At 40.6% G+C, this 17,140-nt stretch overlaps 1 protein-coding gene and 1 long non-coding RNA gene across 14 annotated transcripts in view; one reads left to right on the forward strand and one right to left on the reverse strand.

Moving 5' to 3' along the window:
• LDLRAD4 (low density lipoprotein receptor class A domain containing 4) overlaps positions 1 to 17,140 on the reverse strand; it is a 441,951-nt gene that overhangs the window by 94,160 nt on the left and 330,651 nt on the right. The window lies entirely within an intron of this gene.
• Positions 3,916 to 11,642, forward strand: LOC123587627. Its single transcript, XR_006707425.1, has 2 exons — positions 3,916 to 4,805; positions 11,565 to 11,642. It is a non-coding gene; the product is annotated as an uncharacterized LOC123587627 (long non-coding RNA).

Raw genomic sequence — 17,140 nt, forward strand, 5'->3', positions numbered from 1 at the left:
GGTAATTAAGCGGCAGGAGAAAAGTCTGTAATATTCCTCTGCAGAGCTTTCCTTGTGGAGTTCCTTTCCCTCAACCCACAGTTTTCCACCTGAAAAGCTACAAACATCATCAGATAAAGACTGGACCCCCCCCTCTCCATTTGTGTAGGTAAATCTGTTTCTCTGCCACAATTGGTGTTGGCTTTCAAGCCCACTCCTAGCTGGGCCCCCAACAGAATGGAAGAGGCCAACCGATGAGCCCTAATCCCAAAAGGCCTCCTGGCACTGACACAGTTGCTTATTACTCAGGTGGGAGAACTGAGGCCCAGAAAGTGGAAGCGATGGGCTTGTGATCCCACAGTTACAGTGACTGTACCAGAACCCCATCCTCCCATACTGCTACTAAATAATTCCATCTCAGCTTTGGGCTTAAAGTAATTCTTGTACTATGACCCCAAATGAAGCAAATGGCTCTGTCACCAACTGGGTTCTTCATAACCCCAGTCTTGTTCAGTTTGGCTTTCCCCCCCTTTCAAGAAACATTAACGGGTATCATCTCTTAATGATTCAACCCCACGATGACCTGAACACAGCAGGCAACTAACTAAATGCTTTGGTGTAATAAATTAGCTTTCTTCCCTCCATAACATCTCCCATCTCTTTCCTGCGCTTTCAGTTTTATCAGCCCCCCCACCCTGTGGGGTGCCCCCACTTTAGCAGCCCCCTGCCCCTGTGACACATTTGCCGCTGAAAAATACAATTACTTATGGTGGACTTCTGCTGGAAACCACATCAAGGAACAACCAAGGTTACTTCTGGTACTAAACACATCACTCTATAAAAGAGAAAGCCATTACTGAATCCCAACAGGAACAAGGTAAGGTTATACAGAACCACTCTTTTTGGGCACTGGGATGTGACAGCATCCCTGAATAGGTCTTAATCTGCATAAGTTTACACTTGATTAATTTTATATTTTCCCATACCTCAACTAAAGGTTCAGCCTGAATTTTCGTTCTGCCAAAAGGATTCGCTTATATATAATTTGGATATTATGGAGCAAAGCCCCAAAGAGGACCCTTCTCTTCCCTGTTTATAAACTAGAGGTCTTGGATTCCAGGCCTCTGATCTAAATATACAGGACCAGTGGGTAGCTCAATAGGCAATGAGTGTTAGGAGCACGGTGAGAAACACACAGACTACTGGAGTTCTAGAACCATCTTCCCTATACTCTGTCTGCAATGTCCACAAGATCCATGCTGCCTAGATAATTAGGACCATCAAGAAGAAAATGCTAACTCTGCCCTCTTCTCCCAGATCAGAACCTTCCAAGAAACACTGATGGATAAGCCTGAATGGTCTGACCATCAAAAACTCAGGGTTAACTTCATACAACGGATGTTTACATTCTAAGAAAGTTTAATTTATGCTTTATCTAATAATACCCTCAACTACCAAAGTAATACCTGCTCATTTTAGAAAATTTGAAATATACAGACAAGCATGTAAAGAAGAGACACATGAAATGTCACCCCCATTACTTCCGACACTCTGACATGTTTCAGGGAGTTGAACCCTTTGTCCTAGATGGCATCTGGAATGTGAACTAAACCTCTCTTGGCCTATGAAAAATCATTATTATAAAGGGGCTTCTCTCTGTCCTCTGAAAATTTGCTGGTGTGCTCAGACTTTAGTTTAAATATCAGAAAGTCCCTGGTTAGGTCTACTTGTAAGCTAACTGCCATCCCTTCTTGTCTCCTTATGGGAAAACAATATGATTCCAGTAGGTGCTTTGCAAATAAACACAAACTCCATCTTCATGCAGGCTGCCATCACCAACAATCAATTATTTCCAGAAGCCACTCAAGGTAAGTCAATTTCTGGCCTACTGCTGGGCTGATTTCATAATTTTCTGTCTCCTGAAAACACATCTTTATACATAGTTTTCTTTTCAGATCTGTAACTGTATTAAGCTCAGGGCTCAATTCTTTCCAGCTTCAAATACCTTCCCTGCTTAGGAGGTGGGAAGGAAAGCATAGCTTCTACTATTTATGGTGACCAAGAAGGTTTGTTTACCCTATTAACAAAATCAACAGTTGTGACTCCATGGCACCCTAAAAATGTCCTGGCCCACTGCAGCACCCTGATTAGGAAATCACACTCCAGGAAAACAGCCCTGAGGCAGAGCAGTGCCTAGGGCAATAATCTCATTTTCGCTAACGTTTCTCAATCCTCTCCTGAATGTTATTTTTGAAAAGCAGCATGGTTCCCTAGCAGGCCCAGCAATTTAGACAACAGTGTCGGGACTAAGTGTTGGCAAATGCTAGGTGCAGTTCCGTGAGTGACTCACACTGCGTGTGCGTGTGCATGTTCAGGGTGGGCCTTGTCCAGGTGTCCCTGGACACCCACTCCATACTAGTGCCTGTGCTGGTTCCCCTCATGTACATCTCCTTAATTCACCCTCCCAGCAGCCCTGTTCGGGGTAAATATTAGGTCCTTACTGAAGAAACTGTGACTCAGAAAGGTTAATGGACGTCCCCAAAGGCACAAAGCAGATAAAGGGCAGAATTTGGATTTTAACCAGGGCCTGGCTGACCCCATAGGCTGCCTCTCACTCACTAACAAACTCCAGGTGACTCCACCAGTTTAGCTCTGAGACCTAACGTATGACAGACCAAGAGGGTCAACCTACAAAGATAATTTGTAAATGTTTATCAAGCGATGGGATGCTAATTTTAACAATAATGCAACAGTGTGAATTTTCTCCAATTGAAAAAAGTCTTCTTCAATTCAGTTTGTTAAACCTCCTTCAGGGAATCTCAGACCTTTCAGACCCCTAAACTACACAATCCACGTCCCTTGTCCTCCACCAGCACACCATTCAGTAAACAAAAGCACTGCCGCAAACATTCCATGGGCTCAGGGGCACAATGGACAAAGCTGTACAAGAAAGAGCCAGATGGTCTCAAAATTCAAATGGCTCCACACTCCACACCCAAGAGGCTCACAGCTGCTGGGAGCATTCTGGCAGGAGAAGGCTGCAGAGATGGGATGGAGATAAATTTAGGAGCAGAAGCTTAAGACCCTCAGCCGGCCCAACTCAGAGACTGTGCTCGTCCGAGGAAGGAAGGCACAAGGACATGTGAAGCTGACGACTCATATGTGAACTTGTTACCCACACCTGACAAGCAAGCTTTCAAGGGAGGGTGGGGATTTGATTTAATGGCACGACTGAATCAGCAAAACCATGTTCAATTAATCCTTAAGAAATGGAAATGGGAGGGGCGCCTGGGTGGCGCAGTCGGTTAAGCGTCCGACTTCAGCCAGGTCACGATCTCGCGGTCCGTGAGTTCGAGCCCCGCGTCGGGCTCTGGGCTGATGGCTCAGAGCCTGGAGCCTGTTTCCGATTCTGTGTCTCCCTCTCTCTCTGCCCCTCCCCCGTTCATGCTCTGTCTCTCTCTGTCCCAAAAATAAATAAACGTTGAAAAAAAAAATTAAAAAAAAAAAAAAGAAATGGAAATGGGTGACCCCTAAATTGCCTTTCCGGAAGCATCCAGCTAACACAGCAGGGGCACTCCTCGAATGGAAGAGGGCCATTCTTTCACTGCCCAACCACACCCAGGAACTGCCTGTAAAAGGCAGCAACTGCAGACCACACCTTCCTTGTTTATCCAGAGATCGTATTCTTCCTTAACACCTGGGCAACCAGGCAAAAAGGAGATGGAAAAGGAAAACATCAGGAAGGACTCCGAGGAGATACAAATGGGAAGCACCTTCTGTTCCCTGGAGCTTGGACACACAAGGGGCCTTTTTCCTTATAAACGCGGAGAGTCAGCAGATCTGTGCTCAAATTAGCCTCTGAGGCTGGGAGAGGATGTGTTTTAAAACACCAGGGACTTAAAAAAGCAACATAAAAAGAAGGGGGGAGTTCCGTGTTTCTGAAACAGCACCTCCCTTCCCGTCCCACTATTCCCAAAGGCTGCTATGAAGAGGACTGCAAGCCCACCCTCCCTCCAAGAGCCAACAGAAGGGCTGGGGAGACTGACACTTAAACAAGAAGGGTGACACAGCGTGCGCAGGATTGTCACAGAGCCAGTGCAGAGATGCAAGGAGCAACCAGCAGATTCTGTCTGGGGGGTCAGGGGGGTCTTGCTTCATCAAGGCAGGGACGCCAATCTGATTTGGATGGAAAAGATACATCAGGGTAGAAGAAACAGTGTGAGAACAGGTGTGCAGATATGAAAGAGCCAGTAGTCCTGGGAAATAGTGTGCAGGAAGCGATCAGACATGAGGTAGGAAGAGAAATGATGCCAGATGGTGATCGCGTGCTTCAGGATTATGCAATTGCCAAATATTTACTGACTCGGCAAGGCCTAGTCCAAAAGTGGATATTAAATAACTTCTCCACAAAATATACTGGCTTATATTCTGAATTGACACAACTTTTTAAACCACTAACTGAATCTCCAATGTAAATGACATAACAATAGTTCCATGAATAGAGCTTTAACTACCATTAGAAGTTGAATTTGAGTTCAAAATTATTATTTTCATATATTTTATTCAGTGAGCTAAATTTCTCACACCAGACAAAGTCCAAAGGTAATCTACACTTCACAGATTTGGAGAACATTTCCAAGCATTGTGACCATGGAATAGTGTCCTAGGGCATCTTAATTGCTAATAATGTTCAGCATTAACTAGACATACACAGACTGTTGAACACTGTACGATCTTCTGGTAAGAAACACCACTTCTAGTGTCAACAAGCTCATGTCTCAAAAGGGAACCTTGTTGCCCCACCACCCAAGAAAGTCACGGTTCATGTTTCAGTAGTTACCCTACTGAAACACACCCACACACAAGTGTGCACTTACACTTTTACCTAAGAGATCAAAGGGCTCTTGCTGCTTTGTTTTTTTCAAATCAGTAGTTTGTGGTGATTCTCTTTCTGTAATTTCTTAAACCAAGTTCCCATTGTTGGCACTGCTTATGTGAATTTGAGTTCTTGGTATTATAATGAGCAATTTAAAGTGAATCATTTTTAGCTGTTACAATAGGCATCCTTCAATATCTATCTTGTGCATTGGTCTAAACTGCTGAGTAAAGAGAGGTATGCACATTTTATATTTTGTTACGTTTTCCCCCAATCCATCAACAATGGCAGCCCAATTTATACCCCGGTAGAAAAATGCCTTGTTGGGTCAGGCTGGTTTTGAAGTTGAGGGAAGAGGTCTCAGCTCCTTGCCCTCTGAAGGGACCACACGGGCCATGTGGGCCACATGAAACTCCCAGCACAGAGAGTTGGCGGTGCCCACAGAAAGGGGGTGAGGCACTGGCTCTTAGTGGCCACGTGGAGGTGTCACCAGACTTGATGGGACCTGAGTGGGCAAGACTCCTGGCAACCCCAAAAGTAAGAATAGCGAAAAAAATGCTGTTGAGACACCAAGAGAGTCTTCCATCTTAAAAACTGCTCTCAGCAGACACTGATTATCTATGTATTTCACACCAGATCTTTCTCCTGACACGCTGTAACTAACAGCATGTGTGGAGTTTCCTTCAAATTACCTTTCCTACTGCTCATTATAATCTGAAGTGATTTATAATATTTCTACGAATCACACTGGATAGATTATTTTCTTTAATTCCAGCCAGCAGCTGTTGAAGCAGACTAATAAATAACCACTGTAGAACCCCCACTGAACTCTCTGAAAAGGTTGTAAATATATTTAACAACCCACAGCATAAACACATCTCCAGCTCCCAACCAGGATTGAATACCTTTCAGAAACTCTGTTAGTTATGAATGTATCTGAAGAAAAAAAAAGGACTCTATAGGACACATCTGAAATGGCTATTCCTTCCAGAAAAAAAATACAAGTCCCAGAACCTCCTGTTTTCATTACCTCTACTTTTAACAAATGCAGACATCTGCAAACATCACTTTATTTAATGTCCATTTAATTTTAGATACAAATCTATTGTGCCTTAGAGACTAAACAAAGAATTAGGGAGTTCTCAACATGTTTGCACATGTCTCTTAACAGTTTTTTTTTTTTTTTTTAAATTTGTCTTTTTGTCAAAAGACAAATACAGATAGATTGGGAAAATTTGATGCAAAAACTAAAAAATAAAACAAAACCAAAAAACCAACCCTGTTCTACCTAACCTCCACTGGAAGCTGGTCATGTGATTTTCAACTGTATGTTTTACTTCTTTTCTTGTTCTTGGACCAAAAGGAGCTTCAGCATACTGGTGCCTACCATTTAGTCTGTCCATACCCCCCAGGGATGTCAGGGCCACTAGAGCTGTCCCAGTAGGCCTAGCCAAGGTTTTCAAGGGCCCAGTGGCTGGCTACAGTTAGCCCAGGGCACAGCCACCTGGCTCCATATCAAGACTTTTGTCTGCCAGCTAAGCACCTATTCCTCTCCTCCACTATGATACTAGTAATACTTCCCTTTTATGCACTGGAGATTTTCTCTTTGAAATAAGAATTATATTTAGACAGTATATTCTTTACATGTTGCATGTACTTAATCCAGGATGCAACTGAGCAAATATGCATAAAGTAATCCTTATGCTATTCCCATAAATTTCTGATGTAACTCCTCTAGACAAGAAACAGCCATCATGATGCATACCTAATCCATTTGTTATTCGCATTTGGGCAAAGAAGAAAACGTAAACATTATAACAGTGATGAATACTGAAATGGGCTGAAATGGAGTAGGGTAGCATAGATCATATATGGGTGGAAATAATCTATGTTGTTTATCTGCAATGCACAAACACAAGAGGTTCTATAGTGAAGGACACAGTAAAAAAAAAAAAAAAAAAAAAAAAAAAAGCTTGTATCTGTTTTTCCTATTGGCAAAACTTAAGCTTTCTCAAGTTCTGGATCTTCCCTTGAATAGCTCTATTTCTATGCCAATAAGACAAAATGAAATTGAACTACATTTAGTGACTGAAAAATTACACTACAAAATTCTTCCTTCAGCTAGTCAGTTTTTAAACAGGCACACCCTGCTTCACAGGATGGGTCACTGCTGCACATCCCTCAGATGCTCCACACCCACTTCTGGACCCCAAGTCTCTCCAGAGGCCTCAGAATACAGTGTCGATGGTAAGGCATAAAGATGGTTCCCCAACAGGCGTTCACTACTTTAAAAAGCCTGTGAGAGCAATCACTCCACTCTGAGAAAAAGAGAACTGACAGGAACCACTTGTGGTGTTTCCCCCCATCCCTTTTTTGTAATGAGGAGAGGAGAATTCAAGACAAAATCAAAAGTTACACCAAAGGAAAGTGAATTTCTCATTTAGAACCAAAGAGGCACAAAAATACTAGCCTCAATTTCCCTCCTAGGGACAAGTAAGAAAAAGATTAGTCATCATTCCTTCAAAACCTTCATTAGGTGGCTAAGCCCCAGACCCTTGAACTTAAACCAGAGCCAAACTTCCCTAAAGAAGGCTTTTCACAGTGATAGTAAAAGAGTCATAAGAAGAAATAAAAGTTTAAATGATACCTTTCACATCCAAAAAAAAAAGAAAATCTATGAATGGAAAGCTGATTTTTAAATTTTTTAATGTTTATTTATTTTGAGGGAGAGAGAGACAGTGTGAGTGGGGAACAGGCAGAGAGACAGGGAGACACAGAATCTGAAGCAGGCTCCAGGCTCTGAGCTGTCAGCACAGAGCCAGATGAGGGGCTTGAAGTCATGAACCGTGAGATCATGACCTGAGCCGAAGTCAGACACTCAGCTGACTTAGTCCATCCAGCTGCCCTGGAAAGCTGATTTTTGCTCTCATTTACACCATACTATCCCACTCTTTAAAATGATTCTTTAATGGTGCTTCATCATATGCAGAACTACCCACATACATTAATTTGGTATGAGATAAATACAAATGTATTCTTATCCCCATTTTACTGATGAGGAAATCAATCCTTGATACCATACTCAGGGTTATGCAAACTAAACTCATCCATGCCTGGATTACAATAATCAAGAGACCTGGTTTCCTGCTGCAACTCAGGTACAGCAGGCACAGTGATGAACTTTGTACAAAGTGCAAACCAACCAAACTGCCAGCCTGGACTTTCCTCAGTTTCCAGGCACTTTCTCAGGCTCCATTACAGACTTTGACTTTCCTCTATACCCTATCCAGTGCACTAGCCAACTTTCAGAAATAAATAAATAGCTTCAGGTAAACTGCCTGAAAATTTTATAGTTGGCTCTTCAACAAAACAGGGATCAGGGGCACCAACCCTCCATGCAGTCAAAACTACTTATAACTTCCCCCAAACTTCCCCCAAACTTAATTAGCCTACTTTCATCCAGAAACCTTACAGATAACATAAACAATAGATTAACACATTTTTGTTATATGTATTATATACTGCATTCTTACAATAAAGTTAAAGAAAACATTATTAATAAAACACATTTATAGAACTGTACTGTAATTGTTGAAAAAAATCTGAGTATGAGTGGACTGCCACAGTTCAAACCCATGTTGTTCATGGATCAACTGCATAATACAAATAATAAGCATAAGAAGTCTAGAATGGCAACATTAATATTAAATACAATAGACTTCATGACAAAAAGTATCACCACAGATAAAAAGGGATATTTCACTATGATGAAGGGTCAACTCATCAGGAGGACATAACAATCACAAATGTGTATATGCCTGAAAATAGAATCAAAACACATAAAGCAAAAATAGAATCAAAGGGAGAAATAGACAATTCCAACCATCACAAATAAATATTTTAATCCCCTCTGCCCAGTCATTGTTAGAACAACATGGTCGTGGTGATGGGGTGGGGGTGGGGATCAACACTTTTTCTATAAAGGGCCAGATAGCACATATTGTAGGCTTTCTGGGGCATACAGTCTCGGTTAATAACTTTGGTAGCACAAAAGCAGTCAGCGATGATATGTTAAAAATGAGTATAGCTCTGTTTCAATAAAACTTTATTTATAAAAATAGGCAGAAGAGATTTAGCCCACAAACTGAAGTTTGCTGACTCCTAAACTAATGACATTATTTAAAAACTGACAAAGACATGAAAGACCTGAAAAATACTATCAAGTACCAAGACTTATAAAAGGTATCACATCTAACCATAACAGACATTCTTTTCAAGTCTAGACCTTAAAACAAGTGCCAATTAATTTTAAATCATGAAATCATCATCATACACATTATACTGATCACAATGGAATTAAATTCGAAATTAACAATGTTAAAATAACTAAGAAAGTTCCAATATTTAGAAATGAAACCAGCCATTTCTAAATAATACACAGGTCAGAGAAGAGAACATGAGGGAAGAGTAAAAAAGAAAAAAAAAAGAGTAAAAATAAAAATTTTTTAAAATTTGTGAGATAAAGGTAAAGCGGTGCTTAGAGTGATGTGTATAGCTTTAAATGTTTGTATTAGAAAAGAAGAAAGATATAAAATCAGTGATTTGAGTTTCTATTTTAACATATCAGAGGACAGAGGAACCAACATGGTGGAGAAGTGGGGGGATCCATACTTCCTGTGTCTCTCAAAGAAGGGCTGAAGCCAAGGGAATTTTAACCCCAAGAGTCTGGAAGGAAAAGAGACTGAGTCTACAGGGAGACACCGGGACCACCTGATGGGTGATCGCAAACCAGGGGAGATAAAACAGGCCACGTAGGCATGGAGGGGAGGGATCCCCTTCTGTGGAGAGACAAAGGGAAGAGAGAGAGCATCTGGGGAAGTGTAGGGCTTTATCTGGACAAGAAAAAAACCTTTAATGGGGACAGAGAGGGATCCCGTCTCTAACTGCAGGGCTTTCTTCTGACTGGGACCAGCTGCCATGTTTGTGTACCTGGGGAGGAGGGGAGCCACCCCCAGGTTTCGTGGTAGGTCACAGGCGCAGTCCATAGTCGGAGAAAGTGGTCACCTCCCTGAAGTGCTGCAGCACAGGGCAAAATCAGCCAGGACCACATATCCGGCGACATAGAGAGGTGCTTCCCCAGTGCCAGGGTGCACCAAGTGGGAGTTTAAATCCCAGACAAGCGCTGGCGCGCAGGAGTCCGTGGAGCGAGATAAGACTGCCCCATCTGTGCCATGGCACAGTGAGGACAGCTCGAACGGAGTGATTTGGGACACCACGTCCGTGGAGAAGAGACTGGGGGTGGTCACCACTTTTCTCCCTACCACAACCAAGGCAGGGCCTCAGGGATCGGTCCTCAGGGCCCAGGGTGGGGGCAGGACCTGCCTACACCAAATCATGCCCCTCTGTGCACAGTAATTGTGTATCTACTGGAGTGGGATAGACACTGAGGAACCAGACGGCCCCCTCCTCCAGACCAGCACTGCTGCATTGCCTGGATTAGTTCTAGGATAATTCTTGTTATTTAAAAAAAAATTTTTAATCTTTATTTATTTTTGAGAGAGAGACAGAATGTGAACAGGGGAGGAGCAGAGAGAGAGGGAGGCACAGAATCGGAAGCAGGCTCCAGGCCCTGAGCTGTCAGCACAGAGCCCGACACAGGCCTCGAGATCACTAACGTGAGATCATGACCTGAGCCGAAGTCGGATGCTCAACAGACTGAGCCACCCAGGCACCCCAGATAATTCTTGTTATTTAGATATATTCTTCCCTCCCTTTCTCCTTCTTATCTCTTCCCTCCTCTAGGCTGGTTACTCTGGTTGTTGGTTTGTTTAAGCAGACATATTTAATCCATTCTTTTGACACATGTTCTACATGTCCTTCTTTCCTTTCTCTCTCTCTGGAATAATCAAGCCATATCTCTGTCTGGGTAACTTTATCTTTGTTTCTTTGCCCCCACCTCCTTCTTTATTTTCCTTTCTCTCTCTCTGGATTAAGCCATTTTGCCTCTCTGCCTGGTCAATGTTTATTTTTTTTTCCCCTGCTCCTGTCATTTCTCTTTGTATGTGCTCTTCCATCAGCACCACCTCCATCCTGTTCTTTACTTGTAGTTGGTATTTCTGTTTTTTTGCTTTTGGATTGTTTTTGTTGTTGTTGTTGTTTGTTTTATTTGTTGGGTGTTTGTGTATTTTTGTTTCCTGTTTGTTTGTTTGTTTGTTTGTTTTCCTTTCCATGGCTACTTCAAGGAACAAATCAAAGCACACCTGGTGGAGGGCCCAAAACACCAAAAATAACCAAAGTCACAACAACAGAGAGCAAGTAACACTCTCCAAAACACACCTCCTGAAGGGCCTGGCCCTGGACAGTGTATGAACCCCCCTTTAATATAGCAGTGTTTGCAGGTGCAGAGCACATAACAAGCTTTTAAGACTCATAAGAGACAGAAAACTAGGCAAAATGATGAAATGGAAGAATTCCCCTCAAAGGGAATTCCAGGAAGAAGTGACAGCTAAAGAATTGATCAAAACAGATATAAGCAACATAACTGAACAAGAATTTAGAATAATAGTCATAAAATTAATCACTGGGCTTGAAAAAAGCACAGAAGACAGCAGAGAATCTATTGCTGCAGAGATCAAGGGGCTAAAAAATAGTCATCATGAATTTAAAAATGCTATAAATAAGGTGCAAAATAAAATGGAGGTGGCTACAGTGCGGATTGAAGAGGCATAAGAGAAAATAGGTGAATTAGAAGATAAAATTATGGAAAAAGATGAAGCTGAGAAAAAGAGAGATAAAAAAAAAAATCCAGGAGTACGAGGGGAAAATTAGAGAACTAAGTGATTCAATCAAACGGAACAATATCTGTATCATAGGAATTCCAGAAGAAGAAGAGAGAGAAAGGGGCTGAAGGTGTACTTGAACAAATCATAACTGAGAACTTCCCTGATCTGGGGAAGGAAACAGGCATTGAAATCCAAGAGGCACAGAGAACTCCCTTCAGACATAACTTGAATCAATCTTCTGCAGGACATATCATAGTGAAACTGGCAAAATACAAGGATAAAGAGAATTCTGAAAGCAGCTAGGGATAAATGGGCCTTAACATACAAAGATAGACTCATAAAGGTAGTTGCAGACCTATCTACTGAAAGTTGGCCAGAAAGGAATGGCAGGAAATCTTCAAAGTGATGAACAGGGAAATATGTAGCCAAGAATATTTATCCAGCAAGTCTGTCATTCAGAATAGAAGGAGAGATAAAGACTTTCCCAAACAAACAAAAACTGAAGGAACTCATCACCACTAAACCAGCCCTACAAGAAAACCTAAGGGAGATCCTGTGAGTGAAATGCTGCAAGGACCACAAAGTATCAGAGACATCACTATAGCCATGAAACCTACAGATATCACAATGACTCTAAACCTATATCTTTCAATAATAATGCTGAATGTAAATGGACTAAATGCTCCAATGAAAAGGCATAGGGTATTAGAATGGATAAAAAAACAAGACCCATCTATTTGCTATCTACAAGAGACCCATTTTAGACCTGAGGACACCTTCAGATTGAAAGTGAGGGGATGGAGAACTATCTATCATACTACTGTCAAAAGAAAGTCAAAAGAAAGCTGAAGCAGCCATACTTATATCAGACAAACTAGACTTTAAATTAAAGGCTGTAACAAGAGAGGAAGAAGGGCATTATATCATAATTGTGGGGTCTATCCATCAAGAAGAGCTAACAATTATAAATGTCTATGCACAAAATTCGGAACCATCCAAATATATAAAACAATTATTCACAAACATAAGCAATCTTATTGGTAAGAATGTGGTAATTGCAGGGGACTTTAATACTCCACTTACAAATCAGACAAATCATCTAGACAGAAAATCAGTAAAGAAACAATGGCCCTGAATGATACACTGGACCAGATGGACTTGACAGGTCAGAAAAAGGACAAACTCAATCCCAAGTAAGTAAATGGAAGAAAATCACAAAGAGAAAATCTGGTTATTTGACAAGATCAATAAAACTGATAAACCTCTAGCTAGACTAGTCAAGAAAAAAAAGAGAGAAGACACAAATTACCAATATCAGGAGTAAAAGAGAAAATACCACTACAAATCCTATAAATATTAAAAAGATAATAAAGAATGTTATGGACAGGGCGCCTGGGTGGCTCAGTTGGTTAAGCATCCCACTCCTGATTTTGGCTCAGGTCATGATTCCAGGGTCATGAGATCAATCTCCACATCAGGCTCCATGCTGAGCATGGAGCCTGCTTAAGATTCTCTCTCTCTCTCTGTCCCTCCCCCTTCTCAATAAAAAGAATGTTATGAACAATTTTGTGCCAATTTTGTGACAACTCAGACAAAAATGAACAAATTTCTTGAAAGATACACGAAAGTGTGAGATTTTTCAAACTCATAATCCATTCCCTTTGAGATACCTCTGGTCCCCAAATGTTGTCAAACAATTGACTGTTTAACTCTCCAAATGTGCTTTGAAAGAGTGAGAAAGGGTAGATAAAGAAACTAACATTGAAATTAGTAGATCTTGTGATTGGAGAGCATCTTAAGGAGAAAAGGCTTCATGGTGAAGGAAGTAGAAACAAAATTAAAGATTCAAGTGAACTTGAATTTTATCTTACACAATACACAAAAATTAACTTGATAGGGATCATAGAACTAAAACATAAGAGGTAAAATTACCTTTATAAGCTTATAAAAGAAAACAGAAGAAAATCTTTGTGACGTTGGCGCACAGACCATAATCTATGTAAGAAAATAATTATAAAATGGCTTTCATAAAAATTAAATTTTGCCCTTCAAAACACAGCTAAGAAAACATAAAGCAAGCCACACTTGGAGACATATCTGACAAAAGTTTATATGCAGAATATATACATGTTTCTTATAAAGCAAAAAAGAGGACAATCCAATTAAAAAATGGGCAAAAGATTTTAATAGACACTTCACAAAAGTAAATACAAAGATAACCAATAAACACATACATAAAGAGTTGCTTAACATCAGATGCCTAGTCATCAAGGAAATGCATATTAAAACAACAATAAGATGTATGACATAACTTCCCAAATGACTAGTGGTAAAAAGACTAACAATATCAAGTGTGAGTGAGAATGTGGAGCAACTGGAACTCTCATTCACTGCTTGATGTAATGCAAAACTGTACAGTCACTCTGAAAAACAGTATGGCATTATCTCTTAAATTAAATATATACTTACCATATGACCTGGCCAGTCAACTCTTGGGTATTTACAAAAAAGAAATGAAAATATATGTCCACACAAAACTTCTATGTGAATATTTATAGCAGCATTGTTCCCAAACTGGAAACAATTCAAATATCTATTAAGTGATGAACACCGAAACAAATTATAGTATAGTCGCACCATGCAACATTACTCAGGAATTAAAGAAACACAAATATTTGGGGCACCTGGGTGGCTCAGACAGTTCAGTGTCCGACTATTAATTTTGGCTCAGGTCACGATCTCAGGGTTGTGAGATCTAGCCCACATCAGGCTCCATGCTGGGCATTCTCTCTCTCTAAAAGAGAGAGAGAGAGAGAGAAAGGGAGAGAGAGAGAGACATACATACTACCTGCATGGATGAACCTCAAAAATGTTATACTAAATGAAAAAAGCAAAAGAAAAAGAACTATATATGTTTCTATTTATATTATATTCTATAAGAGGGGAAAATAGAATTACAGAAAGCAGATCAGAAGTGCCCTGGGCCTAGGGCCTGAGGTCAGGGGAGTGAACTAAATACAAAGGCAGATGGCAAACATAAATATGTGTGTTCTGACTGGCCCACTGATAGCTGTGGTTAAAAACCAGTCTGCTCAGTTAGATACAGTCTCTATGGCCAATGGCAAAGGAAATAAATACCCTCTGTGGTAGTCTTCCAGAGTGTCCCAATGGATAGGTTAGCTTCTTGAATACTCACCACTCACTTTATGTCTGTCTCTCTACCTACCTTACTCTCTTTGATAAAGAGTCAACATACATATAACTAAAAGCAATGAGAACCCAGCAGGCCTGACATCCCCTCCACTAAGAGAGCACATTCAAAATTAAAATTCCCTGCAGCACCTGGGTGGCTCAGTCAGTTAAGCGTCCGACTTCAGCTCAGGTCATGATCTCAAGGTTCATGAGTCTGAGTGCCACTTCCGGGCTCTGTGCTGACAGCCTCGAGCCTGCTTCCGATTCTGTGTCTCCCTCTCTCTCTGCCCCTCCCTTGCTCAAGCTCTGTCTCTCTCTCTCAAAAATAAGTAGACAGTAAATTCTAATATCTTTAAAAAAAAATTCCCAAAGCGGAGACACCTGGGTGGCTTGGTCTGTTAAGCATCCGACTCTTGATTTTGGCTCAGGTCATGATCTCAAGGTTCCTAAGATAGAGCCCTGTGTTGGGTTCCATTGGCCTGTTTTGGATTCTCTCCTCTCTCTCTGCCCTTTCCCCCCTCACCACCACCCCCCCCCCAGCCCCTGCTCACACATACTCTCTCAAAATAAAAAAATATATATTTATTAATAAATAAATAAACAAATAAATAAAATCCCAAGGGGCCACACCTGGGCCTGGCTGTTTCCTCCTTTGACCTGTGTAAAGCTGGGCAGAGCTAGGGATCAGATTCTAGGCTAAACCATCTGAGGATGCTGCTAGAGTATTTTTGCTATTAAGAGAAATTATAAAGCTTTCTAGTCCTCTTTCTTGAAATTTTTCCAGTTCCAAGGTATGTTCCTACAAACTACAAAGGAATACAAGCAAACCTTATTTATTTGGGTTAAAAATGTAAACATTCCTCTTTATGAAAAAGAAAGAAAGCAGGGGAGGGAGGCAGTGAAGAAGGAAGGAAGGAAGGAAGGAAGGAAGGAAGGAAGGAAGGAAGGAAGGAAGAAGGATGGAAGGAAGGAAAGAAGATTTAACTCTGGGACACATTAAAAGTTTAACCAGCTTTCGAAAATAAAATATGATACATGTGAACCATCACCAAGAAGTCCAAATACCAAACATACCCAGACTGTGCAGTGAGCTAATTACCCTCTAATTTTAAAGTGTTGATATATTCATGTGGATATTACACCAAAGAAAAAGAGAGTTACAGGAAAGTGCAGACAAGAGCTGCCTTGAAATAATAATCTATAAATCTAAAGAAGGCAGCAAAATATAAACCCACCAGGAGTTTCAGTGATAGAAATGAGAAGGAGGTGGCTGGTTCTAAAAATCCACAGGAAGCACAAGAGGGAAGGCAGCTTGAAGAGCCAAGAGACACACCTGAAGTTATTCCAGGGAATTTAACAGAAATACAAATAGGGAGGCAACAGCTTCATGGCTCATTCAAATTAAATGCACTTTAAAATTGTATTTTAAATTAGTGCATTTCATACAGTTTTCAGAGCATCATTCCATTTTGCCTTTTGTCAAAGGAGCCGTGCAGGTTTCTTTTCTGTAGACCTTTACAGTTCAGTGAGAGGCAGATTATATTCAAGTGAGAAACTTAGAAGTCCCTTTATTTCCCAAAGTAGAACATTATTCACCTATTGAGTTGAGTCATTAAACTCAATTCAAGAAAGCCTACCCATCCATCCATTCATCTTTACAGCTATAGACATAGATGTTAAAAAAAAAACAAACAAACTTTTATTATATAAATTCAGATGTATAAAATACTACTCTATGGTAAGGGTCACAGCATAATCATTTCCCAAACATCAATGGTGGGCAACTGGGGTACCATTCATAAATAGAATTAATATTTAAATTAAACCTAGATATTTAAAATCAAATTCTTGCTAGGCAAAGTGGAAAATGCTCTGGTTTGTGCAAAAAAATATGAAAAATTGAGATCAGAGGCTAATAGTAAATCTTTAATTTTGTTTCTACTTCCTTCACCATGAAGCCTTTTCTCCTTAAGATACTCTCCAATCACAAGATCTACTAATTTCAATGTTAGTTTCTTTATCAACCCTTTCTCACTCTTTCAAAGCAAGTTTGGAGAGTTAAACAGTCAATTGTTTGACAACAGTTGGGGACCAGAAGTATATCAAAGTGAATGGATTATGAGTCTGAAAAGTCAATACAGCAAGAAAAATAGCTCTCTATGCAGATTAATGTGCTCAAGTTTATTTTGATAGAGGCCTCTCTTGCTATTAAACTTGAGCCTATAAATATAACAATGAGTGCTATGAGAGGCAAGGACACTATTTTATTCACAGGCATATATATCCCTTACCCTTCACACACAGTAGGTGC

The sequence above is a fragment of the Leopardus geoffroyi genome, chromosome D3, assembly GCF_018350155.1.
Source record: "Leopardus geoffroyi isolate Oge1 chromosome D3, O.geoffroyi_Oge1_pat1.0, whole genome shotgun sequence".
Lineage (NCBI taxonomy): Eukaryota > Metazoa > Chordata > Mammalia > Carnivora > Felidae > Leopardus > Leopardus geoffroyi.